Raw genomic sequence first — 26,785 nt, 5'->3', positions numbered from 1 at the left:
ATCAACACTGCTGACTCCCTCTCTTGTTTTCACGGCCCTTGGCTACCACGACTGCTGCCTGTTACCTAACTGCAGTAAGGACTTGAGCATTCACTTGAACGACGTGCACACTCTTCTACTAATCATTTATTTGCTCTGGTTTGAATCCCCCCAAATAGTTCACAGTAAGTGACGGGCGCAGTTGGGAATTGAGAGTGTGTTCTCTGAGTGGGACAAGGTCTCCCAGCTGTGACAAGAAGACCCGTCTATCCATGTCCCGAGTGCTCATCCAGGTTGAGGTAGGTACTAGGGTGTCGGGATGAAAGAGCAACCAGGAAGCTCCCCGGAAGAGAGTGCTGCACGAAGAGAGAGTCACAAGTGTGGGACTTGGTAACAAGAGATGTTTAAGGGGAGGGAGCACAGGGCACAGGAAGAGCCAAGTTCAAGGCTAAGCAGAGTCACCCACACTGGCTCCAGGTTCTTCCTCCCTTTCTGATGGTACAGCATACCCTTCATAGCAACAGACATTTAATGAGCACCAACTACCTTCCGAAGACTCTGCTAGGAGCAGACAGGAGTGAACAACAAAAAACGATTAAAACAACGAAGGTCATTAACGGGCATTTACACGTGGCCCTCAGCTGAGTGAGGATGACGGCGCTTTCCCATTTCAGCAAGGTGAACGGTACTAGAGCACAGAGCTGCGATATGGGACGGGGCATCGAGCGTCAGCACATGAGCAGGAAGACGCCAGAGCAGCCTGAACAGTAATCGATACCACCTCAACTGTGAGCACGAACGGCACCAGTGCCACCATTACAGCCGCCAGTCCCACAAGCCAAGCACGTCACCATCAAGCACCCCGTCTGTGCTGTCGCACGCGAGACGTGCGCGGTATCTCATCGGATCCCCGGTGCAAGCTTATTACGTTGTCACGTTTCCCAGGTAAGAAAAGGAGACGGAGAAATCAGGCTTGCCCGAGGTTACAGAGTAAGCAGGGGAGAGTGGGAAGGGAGGCAAGTCGTCTGCTCCAGAATCCGCCTCTCCGGGTGCGTGCTACGCAGCCCTGCGGCAATCCGCTGTTGCTGACCACCAACAGAGCCGGCCGGGAGGCACGTCTAGGGGCAGAAGTTCCCCAAAGTCTGCCAAGTTGGAAAACATTTTGTACTGTGACTGCTACGACGACCTAATTTTTATCTTTGCTGTTGTCGTGCCTGGTGGAAGATCAAGACGCCCGGGGCCGAGTGTCTACTTTGGGGAAGGCCACACCTGGAGATCTCATCTGCTTCTCAACACCCCCAAATAACCAGCTGGGTACCTTGGACAAGTCACTTTAACGCGCTGAGCCTCAGTTTTCGTTATCTCCAAAATAAAGGGGTTGGACTCAATCAGGGGTTTGCAAACTGCAGACTCTATCTACAGAGCCTTAGTTTTTGCATAACCCTCTCAGGATAACTACAGGCTACCAGTTCTGCCGTAATCTGTTTTCTCTATTGGGCTTCCAAGTTAGAATTTTTTTGGACAGTGTCCTGTAATTTTTTTAAAAAAGTTTTAAACTACTGGACTGTATGACCTCTTTTAGTTAGAATATTCTGAATCTCAGAACAATTCAAACTCACTTCTCATCACTCGGTATAACTACAGCCCATCCCATCCTAAGTAAACACAGCTAGATACAGGAGGAATAGGGAATAAAGCCTGAATCTCTACTAAGAGGTTTTCTCAGAGCATAAAGGGTGAAGCCCACAGTTTTGAGTTCAAGAAATCACTCTCGATCAACACTGGGCTGAATCTTCCGGAACATGTTACCAGCTTCTAGCCAATCTACCTGCTGGGTATCAAAAACATATTACCTAAGCAACAAGCACAACACAAGAGGCATGTGTAGGTGTATGTTTGTGCATGTGAGTCCAGGGCAAGGGAATGAAGGCCATCCGGGGTTCAAACAACACCTGAGTGTTTGAGAAGAAGCTGGTGGTGACGTCTGCTGTCCCTGGACGGCCTTCATTTCTGAACGTGACGTTCTGCAGGAGTGGAGAGAGGAAGAATTCCATTTCCAGAGTCTTTTTCACACCTGACTCCACATAAGCCCTCCAGTAAGGACAGCAGTTCTGGAAGACTCTCTGCCCTCTGAAGTTCTACCTCCATATATTCCCTACCTTTGCGACAAAAGGCTAATTGCGTCTGGAGGTCAAGGCTTAGTTAAGACTTACTTCTCCATCAGGACGTTTAGGAAAGACACCCAAGCAGCTCATCAGAAGCTACCATTAAGGGGCGTAGATATGGGGTATGGGTTTAGGGGTAGAGAGCTCTGGTTTTCATGTGACTACTTATATGCTGGTAGATGATTTTGTTGTTGGAGGTAACCATCAATACATAGGACTTTGAGAAGAACAAAACAGGGGTGCCTGGGTGGTTCAGTCGGTTGAGCATCTGACTATTGATTTCAGGTCAGGTCATGATCTTGAGGTTCGTGAGTTCGAGCCCCATGTTAGGGCTCCGTGCTGACAGCACAGAGCCTGCTTGGGATTCTCTCTCCCCCTCTGCCCATGCCCTACTGATGCTCTCTCAAAATAAACAAACTTAACACACACACACACACACACACACACACACACACACACACACACACACACACACTCTCACACACCAGAATAGGTAGGACATGGAAGGAAACAGGCAGGAGGACCATCCCTCCCTCCTCTGATGATGCTTCTTCTCCTGATGCCCTTGACCATTTCCACTGGAGTCTCAAATCTCAGCTGCATCAACTGAGTGACCTTCAGACAGTCACTTGACCACTCTTAACTTCAGACTGTTCACGCATGAAATGGGAACAGTTCAGAGGGTTATATTAGTATTAGCACACTCAGCACCAGGCACACAGTGTAAGTGCCTTACCAACAACGACAGCCATTCTAATCCTGAATCCGTGCTTTGCTTTCCTCTCTCGTGAGACTTCTGAGGTTCCCTGTTGCTCCTTCCGACCCCCCACTTCTGCTGTGATTGCTGATTTGATGGTCACTGACTACCTCCTAGTGCAAACTGGGGGCTGGCCAACCCTGACACACCAGGTTCCATGCCTCCTCATTATCCTACTGCGGGGTAGCCCCACGGGCATCTGGGTGGGGACAATCAAACTGCTCATCACAGTTACGGCAAAGCTCAGAAGTCACTCCTGGCAACTAGTTACTATCCTGGTGGCTGATGTTTAGGACAACTCAGGGCCAGCATGACCATTACTCTCCGAGAAGCTCAATCCTTGTGGACTAGGAGAGACATTCCATTTCACAAACCTTTGGCCTTCTCTGCACAGTAAAGTAGTTGAGGCACCACGTTCTTTCTTTTCAGCCTTTAAAAGGAGATGACAAACTGATAGGATTTAAACATCCTCTTTTACTGAGTGACTACTCTATTCCCAGGCAAGGAGACAAGCAATGAATATGAAAGACACCGTCCCTGCCCCCATCTGAACCGGACACAGAGAATTAAAGCAATGACTCAGACAGGGTGTGCCAGGTACCCAGGAATACAACACTCCACAGCAGTGGTTCCTGACCTTGTGCTCACCAGGGTTACCTGTCGTCGGGTGCCTGTCCTCATTCCAAGCCGCCCAGATCAAAATTTCTGGGGTTGAGACTTGGGATTCTGCATTTATCAGATGTCCCGCATGATTTCCGCGCATTGGTCAATGTTGTCGCCCCTCCCAGAGGGGCATCTGAGGCCAAGAAGGGGAAGAGCATAACCAAGGGTCCAGTGGCAGGCTGGAGCCGGGGGCGGGGGGGGGGGGGGGGGGGGCGGGGGGGGGGGGGCGGCAGCTGGAGAGTGCGCCCTGGCTCAAACCACAAGGAGCCTTGTATGCAACTAAAGAGCTGGCCACTGCCACTAGGGGTCAATCCTGGCTCCCCTTACTTGTAGCTCTAGGACTGCTGAAAGCTTATATAGCCTCTTTGTGCCTCAGTTTCACCATTTACCTAATGGGGATAATAGCAGTACTTGCTTTTATTACAAGGAGGCTGTCAGTAAGATTAAAACGGCAATGACACCTGCCATGTAGGAAGCACTCCACACACGTTAGCTGCCTCTGCCATGACGTCACTATTAGCACTGAGTTGCTGAAAGGGAAGATTCTCGATCAGACACATGACAAGGAGGTAAAGCAGCAGCGGGCACACCAGCTGGAAGGCTTCTGCACGAAGGACTGACAAAGGTCTAAACACAGCAAGCAGCAAGGACCAAAAACAAAGGACACGGAGCAGCCGGGAGGCGTGCTCCAAAAGCCGGGGTGGTCACTGAAAGCGGCGAGGAGGTCAGTTGAGGAGGGTTGCCAACTTCTAACTTACGGGCCTGGGTGACCGTGCGTAGTCTCAGGCTACAGACCAGTACTGGGGCTTTAATCCCTTACTGGGCCAGCAACATCACCCACCGAGGAGGGGTATGCACCCGCTGACAAGGCAGCTCTACCCTTTGGAGAGAAGCCCATGAATTCCAAGGGACCACCTATGACCTTGGCTTTCTAACCAAGGTCTTTCACACAGCTCTTGAAATTTTAGGCCATCATACAAGAGGCCCTGAATCTTTTGCTTCCTGCCCATGATGGTGCATTTGTGCTTAGGTCTGCAAGGGCTTATCAAACACTAGGGTCTGTCCTCAGAATCCTAAGGATTTAATGTTATTTACGTGAGGAGTCTGAAAGTTAGAACTGGCCTCCCGAGGTCCATGTCTGAATTGGGCAAACCACAAAATGCATCTGAAGGCTCTCAGGTTCTTCTGTATTTTTCACAGTATGTAAATTTCAGAAGAGAAAATGAGCCGGGAGAGTCCGGCTGCTCACTCACCAATAAGACCCCTCACATGTGCACAGATGATTTTCGAGGGAAAAAACTGAAAGGTGTTATCACCGTGTCTTGCACGAATCAGATACCAGAAACTGCATGAAATCAAAGGCTAGAAGATAGATCCTGTGAACTGGAATGAAATCTTTAGGAGTCTAACAAAAGCCGAGGTGCTCGACCAAAAAATTCACGAGCACCTGCTCTCTCCCGAGAAGTCACTAAAACACCTTGGTCGAAAAGCCCATCCTGATTTTGCAAAACTGCTGAGCACAGAGCATTGAAATTGTTGTCCCATTCGCCCCCAGCATGGAGCCCAGTGCTGAAAATTCTGTTTCCCCTCTCCTTGGGTCTCTTTTCCACTACTCTTTAAGGGACAGGAATTCAGAGACGGGTCTCATTCCACCTTCGTCACCATTAGGCAAAAACAAAACAAAACACTTATCCCAGCGAGGACAAGCCCGTTTCTCAGGGAGAGATGAAAATAAGACCACCTGGGTTTGCCTACTGCTCAACCTTTAGAGCGACCACGAGCGAGGACAGTTAGTCTGAGGCAACATTAATGGAGCGATGCTTGGCCCTCTCCATCTGGTGGACTCACATGTTCCATAACAAACAAGAATGTGTAAAGGCTAATCCTTTCGCACAGATTATTTACTTATTTTTGTCAGACTAAACAGTCTTTGTGGAGATCCATACGTTTTAAAGGAGGCAGGGCAGTGAGGAGGAGAAGGGGCAGGAGGGCAGGGTTGCCTCCACTGGGCAGAACATTCAAGATGGAATACGTTCGGGCTGCAGCCAGGTTGGAATGGCATGGCCTCTTCCCCCAGCTATAAAAGTGTCCTTCTAAGATACTTGGATATCAGAGGAGTGATGAGAAAGGTCTTCATTTTTCAACCATTTTTCCCTCCTAAGGGAACACCGAACTATAACCTAAAGGAAGCAAGAATTCTGTCCTGTAACAAAGAGGTTAAGTTCATTGAGGTCATGCTCCATATGCGATTGGGACAGCCTGTGCAAGGGTTGTGTCTATTTTCCCTAACAGCCAAGAACAGAGGTCTCGAGTAGCACATTATATCGTGCCATTCACCATATTTGTTTGGACTCCCTGAGGCATCTGACAGAGACTTAGCTGACCCAGAGAAAGTCTCATTGGAAAACGTATTTGCTGAAGATTTTCCTCATTCTTTTCCCCTGCTACTATTACAGCCAGTGTTGCGTAAATTACTGACATCTACAATCAAGAAACAGCACAAAATAAGGAAAGATATTACCTAGAAAGTGTGAGAGAGTGAAACACAGGAATTTAGCAATACTATTGAAACTGAAGATTTTACTCTAACAAATTGCCAGAGATGCAAAAAAGGGAGCACTTTCTGAAGAGGCAGACATCTTAATGTTCTACTACTGGAAAGAAATTCTTACAAGGTTTCTGGAAAGCAACATGGCAGCAGGTATCCAGTACCAAGAGTTGACGCCTTTGATCCAACTTATTTCTAAGGATTAATCCCAAAGAAATAACCGGACATGCAAGCAAATACTGACGTGCAAAAGATACTCACTACAGCATCATGTATAAAAAGAAATTAGAAGCAAACTTTCAGCCCAATAGGGAAGTGATTCAATAAATTATGGTGTAATCATGTGCAAGCATATGAAACCATGAAAATCAGGTCTCAAATAATGTTTTTAAAGTTTATTTATTTTGAGAGTGAGAGAGAGAGAGAGCACGCAAGACAGAAAGAGAGAACGAGGTGGGGGGGGGGGGAGGCAGAACGAGAGGGAGTCAGAGGATCCGAAGCTGATCTGTGCTATCAGCACAGAGCCCGATGCTGGGCTCGAACTCACGAACCATGAGATCATGACCTGAGTGGAAGTCAGACGCTTAACTGACTGAGCCAGGTGCCCCTCAAATATTTTTAAATGGGAGAAAATAATCATAGTCTAACACTAAGGAATAAGCAGGACCTAAAAACGTGGCTAATTCTACATACACATACAAACAAAGTAATGGAGGGGTCCCTGGGTGGCTCAGTCGGCTGAGCGTCCGACTTCGGCTCAGGTCGTAATCTCACGGTTTGTGGGTTCAATCCCATGTCGGGCTCCGTGCTGACAGCTTAGAGCCTGGAGCTTGCTTGAGATTCTGTGTGTGTGTCTCTCTCTCCCTCTCTGCCCCTTCCCTGCTCGTGCTCGGTCTCTGTGTCTCTCAAAAATAAATGTTAAAAAAAAAGTAATAGAGAAAACCATAGCTAAAGTTAATAGCTGTTCTCTCTAGATAAGTTTATGAATTATGCTGATTTTCTTCTTCATAGTTTTTTTTCTGAATTTTCTACTGTGAGCAAGTACTATTTTTATAAATGCAAAAAAGTTATGAAAATACCGATAACAGTTACACATATGCTTCAACCATAACAAACTCTTTGACGAGGCAGTGAAACCTGTAATTTCATTGCTAGTCTACATTTCAGTAAAAACCCAAAAGGGTTTCAAAAAGATTTTTTTTCTACCCAGAAAATTGCCTTAAATGGATGACTACTGAAGATTCTTGAAAGAATACGCATATACGTTCCAGTCTTTGAGACTTAATGAAAGGCATGAAAGGTACTTTGAAATACATCACTCGTTACCAATAATGGCAATGACTTACTCTGTACGTTCTTTCAACAAATACAAGACAGCAGTGGGGCAGTTTAGAGACCAATGAATTCTTATGTTGGCTCAAGGCAGGTTAAGAGAGGCATTACAATTTTACAGCTCAGGCATAGTCTGTGAAACCGCTGAAAAAGAATACGCTTTTCAATGCTTTAGTTGTGATTTTGTGGTTGGGAGCGATGAGGGACTTCACCCTATCCTACAACCTTTCCCATCTCCTAAGCCTTGAAATTGCTAGTCGGGACGGACTCTTGGTCCCGTGCCATCTACAACCAGTCGCGGGGGCGGGGGGCGGGTGTCTCAGATTGGGGTCCCCGAGAATCCTGAAAGCCTACAAGGGTCGGGGGGTGTAACTGCAGGCCCAGCTGTCTACCTCTAACACATATACACATAATTTGTTGACATCTCTGTAGACATGGAACAGCTCCTGAAAACATTTAAAAGAGTTTGTTTAAAAAAAAAACACAAAACCAACTATTTAAAACCAATGTTTTCTTACGTTCTAAGAGTATGACTATTGTTCACTGCATATAGTCACCAGAAAAAAAGTTTCACCTATAAATTGTAAATCTTCATACAGTAGCCTTTGTCTCCAGCATACTCTATTATGTATTTTCCCCACATACAGGCAACTATCAAAGGTTAAGAAAACACTTCCTTCTAGTAAAGCTTTAACAGAGTGGAGAGCAGCTCACGAAGCCATAAAGGAGGGACAACAAAAACAGCTCCCTTTTCAGAACCTGTCTAGTAAATGATTTAATTCGTCAACTAGTCACTGAGTGTCCACCATATGCAAAGGACTATGCAATGGAGGAGGTCAAAGAAATGGGGGGCAGGGGAACAGAGACAAAGAGTCACAGAGGAGATGAGGTAGTCTCAAAGAGGTAGTCTACCCCTCCCCTCCACAGAAAACAAAGTCAGACAAGAAGGAAGACACATACTGCAAATGCTGCCTTTATGAAGTTGGCCGTGCTTATTAAGAACTCAAAGAAGGGGCGCCTGGGTGGCGCAGTCGGTTAAGCGTCCGACTTCAGCCAGGTCACGATCTCGCGGTCCGTGAGTTCGAGCCCCGTGTCAGGCTCTGGGCTGATGGCTCGGAGCCTGGAGACTGTTTCCGATTCTGTGTCTCCCTCTCTCTCTGCCCCTCCCCCGTTCATGCTCTGTCTCTCTCTGTCCCAAAAATAAATAAAAAACGTTGAAAAAAAAAAAAAAAAGAACTCAAAGAAGTGGGGCCCCTGGGTGGCTCAGTTGGTTGGGTGTCCGACTTCAGCTCAGGTCATGATCTCACGGTTTGTGGGTTCGAGCCCCACATCAGGCTCTGTGCTGACAGCTCAGAGCCTGGAGTCTGTTTCGGATTCTGTGTCTGTCTGTCTGTCTGTCTGTCTCTCTCTCTCTCTCTCTGCCCCTCCCTGGCTCGCACTGTCTCTCTCAAAAACAAACATTTAAAAAAAAAAAAAAAAAGAACTCCAAGAAGCTGTAAGTTTTTATGATTATTCTAAGACAGTCAGAAATGCAGGGAATATCTTATGAACAGAGGTAATAACTTCCGGTATCATTTATCAAGTACTTCCTGGATGAATGGCATTGTATTTTGTGTCTTATGTATATACCATCTCTAATCCCTGAAACAGTCCTGGCAAGGAGGATGTTAGTAACCCCATTTCATGAATGAGGAGAAGATATCCTAATATATATATATATATATACACACACACACACACACACACACACACACACACACACATATGAAATGCTATGGAGCCATTAAGACGGTATTAATGAACTTGATTTAGTTGCCTGTGCTTTGTCTAAAAATAAAGTTAAAATTGTATATCATCACAACTATAAACGCAAATATAGCTACGACATTATAAATATACCAAACTATAAAACAGTATTTATTACTATATTAAGGAGACCGTGAGGGATTTTTTTTTCCTTCCTCTCATTTCTCCATAAAGTCCAAATAGCAGAGCTATGTTACTGTTCAGTTGGGATGCCGAGACTGGAGGTCACAGCCAGTCCCAGAGTGGCCACCGCCATCCCACCACCCCCACCCCCATTCCAGAAATGGTCCCAAATGGCAGCAACTAGAAAATTCAAGTTAAAAATATCATGTGTGTGCCGATAAAGTAGGTATAGAGGCATTTATGGCTTTCGCCTCAATCCCTGATTTAACAGCCACCTTCCTTTTTAAGCAACAGAGTAAAGACGTCTCAAAGGGCCTTGAAAGAAAGGTCTGGAACACCGTAAGTGGAGTGAAAGGGACTATCTTAATTCCCATAGTATCTATGCTCAGTGTCCTGTTGGAGAAGTCTGCTTCATCGTCATCGTACCAGCACGCGTCTTCCTGTGGGGCCCATGCCAGTGAAGCAATGTGTAATGACTAGGTCACAGCACCTTTGTGTTATCTCTTTAGGAGGGTCTTAAAATCCACTCTGCCAAAGGCCTCAACTGTTAGCCCCCATGCGCATCTAAGGGAGGGAGCAATTCAAATGTGTGCTTTTGAGAGACATTACCCATTTTCCTAACTGATGAGCTAAGACTTCACACAAGAATCTATCTTCTGAAAAAGTAATTCAGGAATGCGGGGGCACAGGCACCTACTCACATGCAGGGGGCATTCCGCAACCTAAGAGTGTTTGGAAAGTTGAGGGGGCTTACCGCCTAATGTAAGTGAATATCCCACAATAAACCATCTAGAGATCAAAAGATCTGCACTTCTCAGACTAGAAATGGACCAACAAAATTAAAACTCCTCTGACCGTCCTCAAGTAGTACAGTAGTATTGTCTTTCTTCTTTTTTTTTTTTAATGTTTATTTATTTTGAGAGAGAGAGAGAAAGAGAGACAGGGAGCAGGGGAGGGGCAGAGAGGGATGGAGAGAATCACAAGCAGGCTCCCAGACAGCATGGAGCCCGACATGTGGCTCAATTCCATGAACCGCAAGATCATGACCTGAGCCGAAATCAAGTCAGACGCTCAACCCACTGAGCCACCCAGGCGCTCCGATGTTGTCTCTTGATAAGCAATGACATTATGAAAATCTTCAGCCAAACAAGACCATTATATCGAACATAATTACAATTATCACTAATTTCAAGTGGCCATGACAGTTCAGAGGTATTTTTAATCATTGTCTTCAACCTTCATAACTAGTCACGTTTGTAACCTCTCCAGGACTAGCCCGGCATAAAGCAGTAGACAATAACCCAAACATACAGGGGCCCTAATTTTGAGGATCCGGGGTAACTGTAACCATAGAGTACGCACACTAAAAATACGTAACTCGGGTTCACTTTGTATAAACTTTAAATACTCCTCAGATGCTCTGGCTGAATACAAAACTATGAACTATGTAATGAATCATCTCCCTATTCCTCCCCTCCCCTGCCCCCAGCCCACCGTCTCAGATATGGTTCCATGAACAAAAATTCTATCTGGAAAACACATTTTTTTTACCTGAGCACCCATTTTTAAAAACGCATGCGCACACGCAAAAAGCCCTACTACTGTTATTTAAGAGAGTCTATGGTCTTTATCGTTAAATTATCTGTGGCATCTAATTCATTTAAAAAAAAACCCAGGAGAATGTCCATGCGTAATAAACCCATGTGATAGTATAGCCTCGCTATAGAAACACACTTTCAAATTTACCAGTGAAATTCTGTCATTATCAGTCTTCACCGATCTTAAAGATTTAAGTAGCTATTCTATGTATTTAACTGAGTAATCAGCATAACCCCAAAGCCATACGTTTTCAAAGACCAATTTATCTCTACCATGCTTGCGTATTCACTGACCACACGCTCCATAGAATTCATTCCTGCCTGCCAAAGTGTTATCAACTCTAAATGTTTATGTAGATAAATATACCTTTGTTTTGCACAAAGGGTAATGAGCTTACAGAACTCCAAAGAAGAAAAATAGACAGGAATTCCAAGTAGTTCAGGCAGAAACTCTCTGGGCGGGGCAAACATGTTAATAACAGGTGCATAAATGGCTATCAAGAAAGAGTGCAATCCACCAGGCTCTCCCACGTAGCAACAGAGAGGAGAGCCATATCCTCTCCCCAGTACCTTCCTCCAGGCTCCCGCTGACAGAATCCTGAGCTGGCTGAAAATAGGCTTCAATCTTGCAAGTCCTTTGGATCCTCAGTGATCGTGGGCCTAAATGCTAAATCATCCCCCAAGAAGTTCTTTGAAAACCATACAGTCCGACTCTTAGGATTTAAGCACCTTTTATAGTCTAGTAGAAATAGAAATTCGCTCCATCTATCAACCGTCCAGGCCAGAGAAGGCAATCTATGTGGGGCACCAAGTCACCACATAAGAACCCTTGTGGCACAGAGGATACCGCTCCGACAAAAAAATTAGGAAGTTGGCGAGATTTATCAAGGAAACCTTCTAACATTCCCCACGTGTGCTGCCCATCCTGTCACAAGATGGCTCCCCCTCGCCGCACCCCCCCTCCCCGTCTACACTTCACCTTTGTCCAGGTACCTACTTCGATCTTGCTCTCACTTGGCAGTCCCTATACTCTGATGGTGTCTGCCCTCCGTAAATATTAACCAGAGCAACTGAGAATACGTACACGTGCCCTGTCTGCCGTACGTGCACCATGAAGAAGACTCAAAGGCAGATGGGTCTGTTCTCTAGCACATAGCATCACCACACTGGCTGTGACCTGGGGATTAGAAATTCCTAGAGCAGAGATTCTCAAACCATGGCGGCCATCAGAATCACCCGGAGGGCTGACAAAAACACAGGCTGGTGGGCCCCCGTCCGAGTTGCCAATTCTGACCCAAGGTAGAACAGGACGATACTCTGCATCTCTAAAATTTGCTCATCTGGGCACCACACTTTGGGAACCACGGAGACTCCACTTTTCCTCTTTGTTTCTCCAGGATCCAGAAGCACAATGGGTCCATTCAACTCAGTTTTTCCCTTCCCACTATCCAATCACCCCTAGAGGGTGGGAAGAGGGTACAGCCTCACCTCTACTGGATGCCAAGGTCTTTGACACCCGACCGTGCCCTTGTTTACTGGGGTGTAGGAAGGGCAATCTACAAGGCCTACCTGTCATTTTCATTAGCCAGCCAGTACTGCTTTTTGTTTATTTTAGAGCAAAGGTGAGTGGGTTCTTGCCTGTTTAAAAACACACCATTGTCTAACGAGAAAACAGTTACAAGTACCGTGGAATAACACAAGCCTGTCAGACATTCTGTTCTAAAGGAAATAAGGCAGGGGAATCTGAGAGGTGATGCTTCGGTCAGCCTCTCTGGTCTTACATGAGGCAGGTAGGATGCGGACACCTGCTCATCTACTTCTCTCATGGTTCGAAAGAAAAATCAATCCAACTCAAACTTCAAATGAAGACTAAAGATACATTCTCTTTTTTTTTTATACATTAGTTCCCTTTACCCCCAAATGTATCTAGTAGCCTTAAAACACAGGTGCACAGACACGGAACGGCACTGAAATCAGCCAGTGTGGGACCAGACTTCCAGTGTCATCGCTCTTCAGGAACATTGAGGTCAACTCCTTGGCTAATCCCACCTGTGTCTTTGTGCTCGTGAAGGAACACCGCTGGTCCAACAGAGGAACTTGGAACTCAAAGCCAAAGCAGAATCAACACTGAGCCGTGCCAACCTGGGAAAGACAGCCAATTCTCAAGTAGAGAACTACTCAGGGAGCTCGGCCTTTATTAACTAAACAGAGGAAAGGATACTTTTAATGAACTCGGGAGAGCATTGGCTCCCACAGCACAGCTGGGCTACGCCTCTGCTGTCATGGTCCCCGCACGCTTCGGGACACTGGCACTGAAGGGGACACACGGAGACAGGTGTTCAGCACCCCTCTGGCCGCCACAGAGATGGTCACGGCCGAGACCCCCCGTGGTCTCAGGAACAAAGGTCGGGCAGAGGGAGGTGCCGTGTGGACCGGTAAACCGCGGGTCTGCTGAGAGCAAGCCTCGGGCAAACAGGGAAGCGTGTGGGGAGAAGGGGGACCCGAAGCCAGCTGTGTATTCTGCTCAATGGGTCCTAGGCACAGAAACACTAACCTCTCTACCCCGGAGCATTTACTCTGTGCCCAGCACTTTCTGCATGATCTTTCCTTTAACCTACTTAGTAAGAGTGTAGACTTCTCAGGGTGGGAGTGACCGCAGTCCCTGTCGTACCTCAGGAGCTAACCCTAAGTGCAGCTCTCGCTACAAGAATCTGTCTTTCTTCTCGCACGCAAGACTCTCTGAGAAAAGGGGTTCCTCCGTCCCTTGAGGTTAGCAGGAGACGTGGAAGCTTCTGAAGTCTCAACAAGCAGCCCCAAGAGTGGTGCCCCTTCAGTGACATAGCTGCCAGGGATGGGGAGCACCAGGAAAGCCCTGAGGCTGAGGTCTTGAACTTGGCACACACCTGAACACAGAAAGAAGGGAGTAGGTCATCTCGAACTATTCCCTGGGTTATAGGCTAAATCGTGCCCCACCCCCACTCCCACGACAAAAGACAGGTAAGTTGAAGTATCCCAGTATCTCAGAATGCGACCTTATTATGAAAGAGGGTCTTGGAGCACCTGGCTGGCTCCATCGGTTAAGCGTCCGACTTCAACTCAGGTCGTGATCTTGCGGTTTGTGAGTTCGAGCCCCGCATCGGGCTCTGTGCTGACAGCTCAGAGCCTAGAGCCTGCTTCGGATTCTGTGTCTCCCTCCCTCTCTGCCCCTCCCCTGCTCGTGCTCTGTCTCTCTCAAAAAAGGAATAAAATGAAAAAATTAAAAAGGGCCTTTATAGAAGTAATCCAGTTAATATGAGGTCATCAGGGTGGATCCTAATCCAACAGGATAGAGTCCTAGTTAAGAGAAGATTTGCACAGATGTGCACGTAGGAAGACGATGTGAAGACACACAGGGACAGAGGGACGCAGCTACAGGCTGAGACATACTGAAGATCACCAGCCAACTCCAGAACGGAGAGGAGGCACGGAAGGAGGTTCCCCCAAGAGCCCCCAGAAGGAGCACGGCTCTGCTGACACCCGGATTTCTGGCTTGCAGCCTCCAGGACTGTGAGACAATGCATGTCTAGGTTTTAAGCCACCCAGTCTGTGGTTCTTTATTACAGCCCTAGGAAGTCACCACTCCCTTAAAGCCGGTCTTTATCAACAACACTTGGAGCCGAATGTGTTCCAGAACGCTCACTCCTTTCTCGTTTTAGAAAGATGACTCTATTTGAATTCTGACCTAACGTTCCCAGGAGGGGCTTGGGGCAAGCCCCACAATCAAATGTTAGATCTGTGCAGTATGTATGAATAGTTCTATCGAGTGTTCTACATAAACACCAGTAACACTCAAATCTGCTCAGGTCTGGCGTTGTCATCAAATGAGTTTCCTACAAACTTACAAAAATGCTCCAAGTTGCCAGGGCTTGGAATTTTGGGTTTTGGAATTGCAGGTAAGAGATTATGGGCCTGGGGCGCGTGGGTGGCTCTGGCAGTTGAGCATCCGACTTCGGCTCAGGTCATGATCTCACTGCTCTGAGTTCGAGCCCTGGGTCGGGCTCTGTGCTGACAACTCAGAGCCTGGAGCCTGCTTCCGATTCAGTGTCTCCCTCTCTCTCTGTCTTCCTCCACTTGCGCTCTCTCAATCTCTCACACAAAAATAATTTTTAAAAATTTAAAAATAAAAAAGATTATGGGGCTGTACCAAGTTGTAGAACATTTAAAATACATGCCCTTTAAAAAAACAATTTTTTTAATGGTTTTTTTATTTTTGAGGGAAAGAGACAGAGTACAAGCAGGGGAGGGACAGAGAAAGTGGGAGACACAGAATCCGAAGCAGCTCCAGGCTCCGAGCTGTCAGCACAGAGCCCGACGTGGGGCTCGAACTCACGAACCGTGAGATTATGACCTGAGCCAAAGTCAGGCGCTCAACCGACTGAGCCACCCAAGCGCCCCAAAAATACATGTACTTTTAATGCCACCCTGCCAATCACGTTCAGACTGCTCACCAAAACACAGCTGCCTGTGAAATCCTGCAATCCAAGGAAACAAAAGTATGCCCTCAACTCTTAAATACTAATAATCTGCAAAGTCATTTTTAAAAAGTTTTCTCTCCAAGGCTAGTACGCATGTAAACAAACCACTAGACATTTGGCCTGCCCATTACACTGAGTTCTGCACTGTATCACCACACGGCCTTTCGAAGAGTTTGAAAAGAGAGGCAAAACAATGATGCTTCATGGCATTATCACAGGAAGAAAAAACAAGTATCAATAGAAAGAGGGCCAGATGATGATAATGCCTCACGCCCCCCAACGCTAGCAAGAGAGAGGAGTGTCACAAAGCACACGGTTTCTTCCCCCGGTTATGCAATAAATATATAGCCGATACTCACACTTGGACCTCCTGGGCCCACGTGTTGTCAAGAAGAAAGGGAGTTTATAGAAGAAACGACGCCTTCCCGGTGTTCAGACATCTTAAAATCCTCCCTTAAGTCTCTGTGTCAGGGGAGACTGGGTATCTATCGAAGGACTTCTAAAGAGAGCCTAGGGTACGTTCTAGAACAGTTAACAGGTATTGGTCCTACCTACACCACCATATGTCACAGAGGTGTGTGTTTGAGCGTTACGGTTTATACCTCTAGATGACTTTGTCGTACAGATGTTTCCCCTTGTCCCTGGGACCCTGAAGTAGGGTTAAATAATCATGGGGGGGAGAGCACACGGAACAAAGAGCACCTTTCCCATGAGAACTGTAGTAGTCGGAACCTCTATTACGCTCGGATAGGACATGGGATCCTTGTTTTACTTTATGCTTAAGAATTTCTATCAGGCAGTTAAGTGCAGAATCTAATGAAACCACTTGTCCCCACCATCCATACCTGTTTGATTCCCTAAATAGGCCGCTCTACTATCTTCCAAGTTTTCAGCCCCCTTACCCTTGGAGCACGCTCACTTATGGGTGACCATGCGTTCTCCCCTCCGAGGGAAACCCAGGTCGTCAGCACTGCCTCTCCCTCCTCTTCCCAGAACAAACCACCCTAGACCAACCAGCCTCTCCATGCTCTACATTCCCGCAATCGTGCCTGTTTAGACCTTCGCCCCTGAAATACGTGGCCTTCCTGTATCGTTTGTCCTTTCTCAAGTGTGCCTTAATTCTCTTTTACTATTTGCACTTCTCGCTTAAGACCACTACCTACGTTTTAGGCTTGTCTGCATTTGCCACCCAACGTCCCACAGAACAAATCCCTCAGTAAATATTTCTCGGTTGCCTGACTGCCTACCCCCTCGTTATTGAGAGGCTCACTTCGTCCCAGGGTCACACATTCGCAAACACGGTCTTGCCTGAGTTGCCAAAACATGGATTTCTCAGTTTGTCTCATACTTGATCATGATCAACTGCATACAGAATGTAGTTTCCATGTAAATCTCCTCTTCTTTACTTTCTTCCCTTTTTCACAAAGTGGGAGCCACGAGGTCATTCCCTAGAGTGCCCTCAGTTAGAGGCTCAAACACATTCAAAGAAACAACAAAATGGAGGGAAAAAAGTTTCAGTCAACCTCATTTCAGCAATCATGTTAACCGGTAGCAAACACGAACATCATGAGCGACTTTTGATCAACTAAACATAAAAACGTTGAACAACTAACTTACGGCATCAACACACACTTGTAAGAAAAACTTAAATATTGAAATCTAAGAGGACACAGAAATACCAATGTTTGAGGAGCAAGTTAGGGAGAAACAACAAACGAGTTAACTCCAGTAACCTTGATTAGATTGTTGACAATTACCAACTGGAAAGGGAGGTATTAAGAAATGTGTCACTAGTTCCCTACGTGCCATTATAAATTTTTATTCCAATTGTGTCATTTTTCATGCCTTTGTAGTGTGTCGCAGATTTTTACCCAATCCTAAAAAGGTTTGCTTTTTGAAACAGATGTGTACTGGGGTGCCTGGGTGGCTCGGTCGGTTGGGTTTCCGACTTTGGCTCAGGTCATGATCACGTGGTTCGTGAGTTCGAGCCCTGCATCAGGCTCTGTGCTGACAGCTCGGCACAGATTTAATTTAAAAAAAAAAATTAAAAAAAGAAATGAAGATGTGTAAGACTCCATATAGATGAGAATATCCACACACCAAACTGCCCTTACAAAAGGCACGTGTTGAGAAAACATTCATTGCAATTAACCTCAAATTTTTATGCAGCTGATGTGGACTGAGATACCATGAAACAGCGATCACACGAAAATAAAATCCAGTATATGCCACTTGTGGATGTAGCAGGTGTCGCCACAAAACAAGACCCGATCTGTCCCTTCACTGAGTCACTAGGGGACAAAGTATGCGAGGTTACCCCTAGCAAGGTGAACACACATATGACTTCCCCATTCTGCAGGAATAATATTCAGGAACTATATTGAAAAAAGCAGTTGGAAACCTTGGCAATTAACGTAAAGATAACAGCATGACTCCGTGTGAGTGAACACAAAACCCTAGCCAGCCACATGCAATCTAAATTTGAGAAACGGACTGTGTGGGGATAACTATGTATTCTAGCCAAATACCAATTATTAGCCACTAATTAGATTTATGCTCTGTATTCTGTAGTCCATAATTTTTGAGGACCTAAGGCTTGAGCAGTAGGCAAACAAATGACGAAATCTTCTGGCCATCCAAGCTCAGTGATTAAAAACACCTCCAGGATGAAATTCACTGCAAGCCCCAACCTCCTCTCCTCATCTTGTTAATGCAGCCAAATATTAACTCCACCACCCAAGTCCAACTCGTAGCAATCACCCAGCCTGAATCCGTTCTTTGTAACCTACAAGGCGAAGTCCGGAGAACGCACGGTCTGCCTGGCTCTGGTGCCTGCCTGTGCGATGCCGTCACCCATGTGCCTTACACACTTGGCCAAGGGGGACGATTTTCAGTTCTCCAAACATACCATGTTTTCCCCTCTGCTAGAAATGCCCTGCGCCCACCTTCCTGCACGTGACCCTTATTCAACCTTAAAGGTCAGCTCAACTGTCTCTGAGAACACTGCCTAACCCCAAACCCCACTCCTGTCAGGAGAAGTCAATCAGTATAGCAATCATTTACTTACATGTCCGTTTTTGCTACTGGTCTGGAAAATCCTTTCTAACAAGCCATCCACGTCTCGGTCACTCACTTGTGTACAGAACATTCCAGTTACACATAGGTCTGCAGTAAGTAATTGCTTCATAGGGTATCATGATGGCCCAAGAGCAGGTTAGGCATATGAGGTACTTAGGATAAATCTCAAGCTATCTGGTAGGCAGATCCTGGAAGATATCCATGACCATATCGTGGAACATGAAAAGCTCACAGGCTGAGCAACAGCTATCTCTAGCATTCTAAAGTCAAAGACTGCTAAAATAGGAATAAACTGGATGGAGGCAAAACAGCCTCATTTGCAATTCCTTGGTTATTTTTCTTCAGTCATGACTGAAAACAAAGAAATTCACTGGTAATGGAGAAGCCGAAAGTGAAGGATAATCTGCTCTTAGGGAGTTTGAACAAGAGGTAATTAATAAAGGATTAAGGCGAAGCAAAGCCACACAGGAACACGTAACTGCAGCACGCTGAACAATGAAAACCAGAGTGGCAATTAGATAGGAAACACCCTCAATGGGTAAAAACGTTTGCTTCATCAGTGAGGAGCTGTGCGGAGCGTCACAGAGCTATTCCTCTGTGGATATACCTCTCTGTGCAACAGAAGCTGGGAGGCTCAACTCTGACCCTTAGCAAAAAGCATGTAAGAAAGTCTCCCATTAGACTCTCCTCTTGAAGGAATGAGAGCCACCCAGCGAACCCCGTTACGCTAATGCAGGAAGGTGGGGCGAGATGACCTACAGACAACTCACTTCAAAGTATCAACAGCTCAGAAGAAACCACAGCCTCTAACAGACCAAAGTCAGGACTGGGAAAAGCCCATGGGGAGGCTCCTTTCACAGACCCTCCCCATTCCTTCATTCAACCAATTTTCACTGAATACCGACCATATGGTCTAGGCACCTCAGAGACCCCAGAGAAGAAACACTTAGAGTTCCCTCCCTCTGTGGAATTTACACTCAGGCAGGTGGAGATAGTTGGTAAATACAATAAAAAATACAACAGGGGCGCCTGGGTGGCTCAGTCGGTTGAGCGCCCGACTTCGGCTCAGGTCATGATCTCACGGTCCGTGAGTTCGAGCCCCACGTCGGGCTCTGTGCTGAGAGCGCAGAGCCTGGAGCCTGCTTCGGATTCCGTGTCTCCCCCTCTCTCTGCCCCTCCCCTGCTCATGCTCGGTCTCTGTCTCAAAAATAAATAAAAACATTAAAAAAAATTTTTTAATAAAAAATACAATAATAAAATAAGTAAATTAAAAAATTAAATAAAGTAAATAAAATAAAATAAAATAATAGCAAAGAAGAACGTGGCAGAAGATAACACACTTCAGAGAAAGGACTGATGCTGGGGCCTTTCGGAAAAGGTGATTTTGATTGAACGGTCACTTGAAGGAAATGAGAAATCATTAACTGGAGGTAGCGGGGCAGACCCTCACAGAAATCGACCAGTTGTACACTTGACAAAGATAGGGTAACACAGCAACGCAATGAAGGGCGTGAGCTCAGCAGGAGGGCACAGCCGGCCGCCTTCCAGTTCTGCCACTTGCAACTGGAAATCATTAGATGCCACGGTCTCTAGCAGCTAACATCCGTCAGTGGCCAGGCTTCCACACCCCCTGCCCTTAGCTCTTGGTCAGCTGCTGTCGTCCTCATCAGCGTGCAGACCGCAGGAGGTCCCCAGGGCTTCCCCTCCAAGCACAGCACAGGAACTCACACAGCCCGGAAACCGGAGCAACTCGGGACGTGTTGCCTCATGCTCCACGATGCTGGCTTATGAACTTCGGAAGTATGGACCACGCTCGGCAAGTGCCCTGCTCTGCACGTGGTCACATTCCTCTTCCCTCTCAGTATTTGGCCTCAAGTTTGCAAACGGTGACAGCTTACAAAGTTTGGTTCCCTAAGTCGCTATCATAAATCCCGACTTGAGAAAAAAAAAAAAGTTATTGGAGGTCACCTGGCAACTCCACTTGGCAAATGACAAAACCTGTGTCGTGTCAATGATACAGCAAGCCACGAGTTCAACCCAGGCAACCTAGGCTGCCCCACCTATTATAAGAATAATTCATTCTTAAGGCTCCACAGATGTGGGTATCCCTCATTTCCAATCAGACCAGATGATACTTAAATATGTTTGACAGGTGGAAATCTTTTTCCAGGAAGTATCTGTTCACTTTGCTCTAGGATGAATGACTGCTTACTCTTCTAGGCACAATAATGTATACTTTTCCACGCAAAGGACGTCTTAAAGGACTTTTAAAGGAACCACTACCCTAGAGCTGGCCACAGCTTCCACACTCACCCAAACCAGACCTACTGGAAAGCGTCAGGAGCTCCCATGCAAAAGAAAAACAGATCACCCATCCGTATAATGGTCACTCCCTCCTCCTGATTTCATTTCTTTAAAGACACTCACACTGCCTCCAATTACAGGATCTGTTCACCAGGTTTTGGGTCTCCCCCACCAGGCGGTAGGTCTCCAAGGGGAGTGGAAGGGCCAGGTGACCGACCGCACAGGGCTGTGCAGCCTGCCCAGCACCTAGAACCAAAGCATCCCCTCAGGTGCTCAGGGCGTATTTGTTGAGTAAATAAGTTTCACCTAAACCCCGGGGGGCCATTCAGACTTTTAACTGGCGCAGGCTCAATTTGGGAACATTTCATTTTGTTCTCTGCCCACACATCTCCCCTCCCTTAGAAAAAAAGCAGCAGAGCCAAATATAGATGTGCCCAAGCACAACAAAAGGGCAATTCAATGATGACGCAGGTAGCACCTAGGATTAGCCCAGGACCTGCTGCTCGAGGCAGGTGACAGGTGACAGGTGATGAGGCCGGAGGCTCCTGCCCAGGGAGGGGAGGGGGCTGCAGGCTCGGAATCTCACTGCCGAGTCTGTGGGTCTCATTCCTCAACAGGTTATTGATAAAGCGAGATGCTGGCTTTGTCATCAACACTCCCCCATCCTACGTCATGCTAAGAATCAAATTTAAATAGCAGTATCCCTGCAGAAGGAGTGATCTGTCATCTGGGAGTTGCAGCTCCTTGGCAGGTGACAGGGCCTCCGCGCCTCATCATGTTCCCTCTCCCTCTCTCTGACACGCACACCTCTCTGCTTTACATAACCTTTCTAGCCATTGAGTTCTTCTTTTTCTTCGGGAACAGAGTTCCACTGGCACACGCCGATGAAAACTCCTCTACCTTTCGTACGTGGCTTCCCAACAGTGAACAAAGAATTGAAGAGAAATCTTTTTTTTTTTTTTTTTTAAACCAGCTAACACGATTAGGGGACGTGTTTTCCTGGTCTCATTAATCTTACAGATCAATTAAGTCTTAATCGTCTTTGATTGCCATCTTCACTCAGCCCAGGGCGTAACGGCTGTTAAAGTCTATTTATAAAATACATCAAGTGAAAACAATAATGGGGGTGGGAATGAACCTTGAAAAAGTGTTAATGCAGCAAAAACTGCCAACTGTAGGGCGGAAAAAGGAGTACCTCTCAGTATGTAGCACAAAGACACTTAGTAAGTATTTGGTAACTGACAGACGGAAAGAATACGAGGAACCATTTTAAGGTAACGAACAAGACATTACACCTGTGCTAAACGGCCATGTCAAAGAGTTCAAATAGTCACACAAATAGACCAGACGCGACAGTGTCCAAAGAGAACACACCTCTTTCAGATACACCACTTGCTGATGAACACAGATACAAACCTCAACACAAAAGGGCAACAAGGGAGAAGAATATATTAAAATACCTTGAGGCCACCACCCCATTCCCTTTAACGAAGCTAGAAATCTAACGGAGTCGCTTAGCATGGCAGATCTTGGCCGGAATGAACTCCCGGACCTTGTTAATGGAGCCGAGGGTTCAAACCCCCGCACTGGCACATGCTCCTGGAGATCACAACGTCGGGACTCCACATGGCCTCGGCTGCAGAATCTATGCCCAAACGCCCCAATAACGTGACGGGGTTTCCAGGCACTGGCCTGAGTCACAGGTGGTTTACCTGCATGTGATCCCTTGCCTACAGCAGGCCCCGTGAGTAACAGTGACACGAGCAGGATGGCCCACATCACTGCAAGTCGTGCTTTTGTACGTACTCCTAGGAAGCTCCGTCCACCCAACTCAGATCTCTCATCTGCGTTTCCACCTAGTGTGAAATGACACTGTTAACTGCCTCTGGGGTGTGATGGTATGTCACAGGTCTCACGGGCCGTTCCAAAAATGTCCATGGAGGCCTCTGTGCTCTAGAAGAAAATCAATCCTTTGTTTTCGGGGATGATGCCCATCAGGCGTTGGTTTTTATTTTATTTTACTTTTTTTAAAGTCAAGTACCATTAACACACATTATATTAGTTTCAGGTGTATGACATAAGGATTCAACAATTCTATACATTACTCAGGGCTCATCACAGTAAGTGTCCTCTCAGGAGGTAAAATTTGCACTTTTCTCCCAGCAGCTACCTCTGAGATGAATAAGCAAGGCACAAGTCCCAGCTGAGAGGGCACACAGCCCGTGGTTACCTGAAAAGATCTTAGGATTATTTGGGCTGATCCAGTTTTGGCAACAACAGCAGGGCAGGGCGAGTTTTCTAAAAAGATCCAGAACCTCCGGCTTTTGCAGGAGTCGGAAATAAAGTCCCCTTTGATTTCAGGGGGGCAGCTAGCTGGCAGTCTCCCCCAGGCCCGACCTGGTGGGCAGGTGGGCAGGATCGCATAGGGAGCTACCTGTGCTCCCGAGAAAACCAGGCCAAGCACACAGGGAGCGCAAATATTTACAGGAGGTCAAGGTGTACCAAGTGACTCTCTTTGGAATTCTGAGCCACTGAGAACATAGTTAAGGTATATTCTGGAAACACCTGAGAATGTGTGCTGCTGCCATCGCCCCAAAGGTGAATGACCTCAGAAGTCTCTGGGATCCCAGGGGTGAGATTAGCTGGCTAGCTCTGAGCTGACATACAGAATCGGGCATCCTCTACATTGCTAGGACATTAAATCATTGCTAGCTAACGCAAAACACCCGAGGAGGGAAATCACGAGGAAGGAAAAGATTTCGGCCAAGGTGGAGGAAATTACATGTAAATGACCTGAAAGTTGATTTGGACAAGCCCCACAGAGCACAGATGAGATTGCCAGGAATTAAGTTCAGACATCGTCGAAACCACCTCACCCGCTCCCCCCAATCCCAACACAACTGCCATAATTACAAAAGCCTCTGGTTTTTGTCTTTTTAAATATTTATTTATTTTGGGGAGAGCGCAAGTGAGGGAGGGGCGGGGGGGGGGGGGGGGGGCGGAGGATCCAAAGTGAGCTCTGGGCTGACAGGCTGACAGCAGGGAGCCTGATCTGGGGGCTTGAACTTACAAACTGCGAGATCGTGACCTGAGCTGAAGTCGGACACTCAACTGACTGAGTCACCCAGATGCCCCACAAGAGCCTCTGTTTCATCAACTATGTCTAAGATGTGGTCAAGAAGTCTACAGGGTTCCCCACCATACCAACCACTTTACGATAAAATGTTTATACTCCTCCAGCAGCAAATTCCTATCATTCCATTCCTGCCTTCATTTTGCTTCTTATATTCCATACTGACAAAACAGCGTCCTAAACATATTGTCTTAAATCAACATTCAGTGGCAAGACCAAAAAAAAAGTAACATCTGTGAAAATCATTCCCCTTTTCTCCTAATTAAATAAAGCATTTCCCACCCCCCTCCTGATTTGACAAGCTTACTCACATTCCTTTGGGAATTAAAGTTCACCTTGTCCTCCCCAAGATCATTGAAAGGAGGGGGCGCAATACCACACAGCTTCTTTAATTTCCCTTTTCTAGTCTGGCTGCTTGTTCTCATTTGTCTGATTGGAAATCTAACTCAAACACCTGCGGACCACAGACTTCTCGATGTGAAATGAAGTATTTTATTAAAGAGTAACTCCCGATCTGACTGTTGGCTTTGCCGTTTCTCATCATTGACCCATTTTTACTGAATTGTCTTAAAATTCCATCCATCTTACCATTTAACATGAGGAATGTTTATTTGAAAGTACCCTGGCTCATTAATAGAAAGGTGTGGCCTGCACACTGATACACACTAACTAGTTCGCTAACAGTTTATGAATCACCATCAAATGAGACAGTAAAGAAACAGAAAAATCACGTGTTAATCATGAAGTATATTCGTATGTATGAGTAGTAAGGGTGGGGAAAAGGACAGCAAAACCTAAAGGAAGCAGTTGAATATGGGCTTTAATTTTTGTTCTCAAACCAACCATCGTCATAATCATCATCATTAATGCATTCAGAATAAGTTATGAAAGCCAAAAATAAGGGGGAGAAAGATTTCTCTCACTACCGACAATTCAGATAAAACCATACATCATTCTCAAGCCAACCATTTCCAACCTAAGATGTTATTTCATCTGAAGCCAAGTACAGCTGGGGTCTCCTTCCTCTCCAGTGAGATTTCTAAGTCAGAAAGAGAGAGAGAGAGACCCAAAACAGAACAAGAACACCTGTTTCTTCCTAAAACATGGACTTCCGAACCAGAGAACATTCACAGAACCTGAGTGGTCTACATTTTCTATTATTTTTTTCAAAAAGAAAACAAAGGCATCCGTCGTGCATTCGTTTTGAGAGTAAAAAGTGTACGTTTTTCTAGTCAAGGCAGAGATAAGAAAGCAAAAGGGTTAAAAATAAGGAGAACTGACATCCTAATTCTTTCCCCCGAGTTTCATTCTTTGCCCACCATTCCATCTGTACAAATCAAGGGTAAAACTGATCAACTACAGCTAACCCTGAACACCGAAAACAAGTCATTTATCCTGGAAAATCTTGGGCTGTGTTAGAATAATGCCACTGGTATAAAAACGGCCCTACACGAAGATCAAACTCCGTGCCAACAGACGTTACACATTCACATAACACACATACAGTGGCGTCTTTGTTCTTACCTCTAATTGTCCTCAAGGCTCACGAAAAACAAGCCATCTGTCCTGCCGGGAAGCGTCTGCTTCGGCTAGCTTTGCGGTCACACGGCTGGGAATCTACCTCGACGACCCTTGGGCTCCTGGCCTCCTCTCCTTCCTTCCCCGTGATGAAAAGCTGCCGACACACACCTCTGCCCGAACTCGGGGACCACCAGGAAGTTTTCACACAACTGGGGAGGAATCCGGGGAGCTTGCTACTTATACTGATGATTCACTTCAATGACAGCTAGAAAGAAGTGCTTGTTGGTGGAAAAGCAGTCAAGCTCCACCCCCACCATAAGGATTAGCTAACTCCACCCAGCTCAGTAATTCGTTTCAACAGCCACAGAGCGCGGGTAAGGTAACGTTAGTTTACCTGCAGCCTGGCATCTCCAAGCGGCAACTGTCAAAGGGGGAAAGAAGGGCTGACGGTTTACCAAACAGGACAGGCAATAACCGGAGAGCACAGGGTGCTCTTAATCACTGTAACTTGGGCTGGGCTGTTGTTTTTCTTTTTTCTTTTAAAACTGTGTCCCGGTTTTCTGGGGAAGACGGGCCGTAGGGGTCTGCTCTTCACCTGCACAATGAACTTGGCTTCTCTCCAGTTCCTGTGAGCGAGGCTTCACACCAGGCAGGCTAGAGAGCACCTGGGCCCTCAAAAAGTTGAAAGCCTTGAAGGGGCAAGAGGCCAGGGCAAAGGTAACTGTGAGCCAAACTACAACTCCAAACAGAACTGATGGGGGAGGGGGGGTGGGGGGGTGGGGGTGGAGAGGAGGTGTTGATCTGGTGTCACAGGACAGACAGCACCACCCTATAAACCAATCCACCATGTCTGGTGTGCAAACCCAATTTCAGGTTAACCAGCGGGGGTGTCCTTGAGGTACAGACCAAAAGCACAGAGAGGGCCAGTGGGGCTCACCTTGGCACTTCTTCAGCACTGGGTCCCACTGGAGGGGTACAGTTTACCGCCCTTACCCGACTCCCCGAGACCAAGTAAAAGGTGTGCTCCTTCTTTGGCTTGCGACTGGCACTAAGCTCCGCCTCTTTGCTCGTGCCCAAAGCCAAGTGGAAACCCACTCTACAAGCCCAGCAGTTGTGGCTGGGACAGGAAGTGTCCCCACTTGTAGCAAAAAGCTAATTTTCTACATTAACTCCAATCTGGGGGCATGCTCACTCATGAAGCGTTCCTGGCACGTCAGCCAAGAACCTCTAAACTAGACTTTCAGGTTCCCACAGGTGCTCAAAG

At 46.6% G+C, this 26,785-nt stretch overlaps 1 protein-coding gene across 3 annotated transcripts in view; it reads right to left on the bottom strand.

Annotated features, from left to right (window-relative positions):
- Positions 1-26,785, bottom strand: part of NEDD4L (NEDD4 like E3 ubiquitin protein ligase) — a 341,630-nt gene that overhangs the window by 158,297 nt on the left and 156,548 nt on the right. The gene's annotated exons all lie outside the window — the stretch shown is intronic.

The sequence above is a fragment of the Panthera pardus genome, unplaced genomic scaffold (assembly GCF_024362965.1).
Source record: "Panthera pardus isolate Hobbes unplaced genomic scaffold, ASM2436296v1 HiC_scaffold_15, whole genome shotgun sequence".
NCBI lineage: Eukaryota > Metazoa > Chordata > Mammalia > Carnivora > Felidae > Panthera > Panthera pardus.
This window is presented reverse-complemented; position numbering and strand designations above follow the sequence as displayed.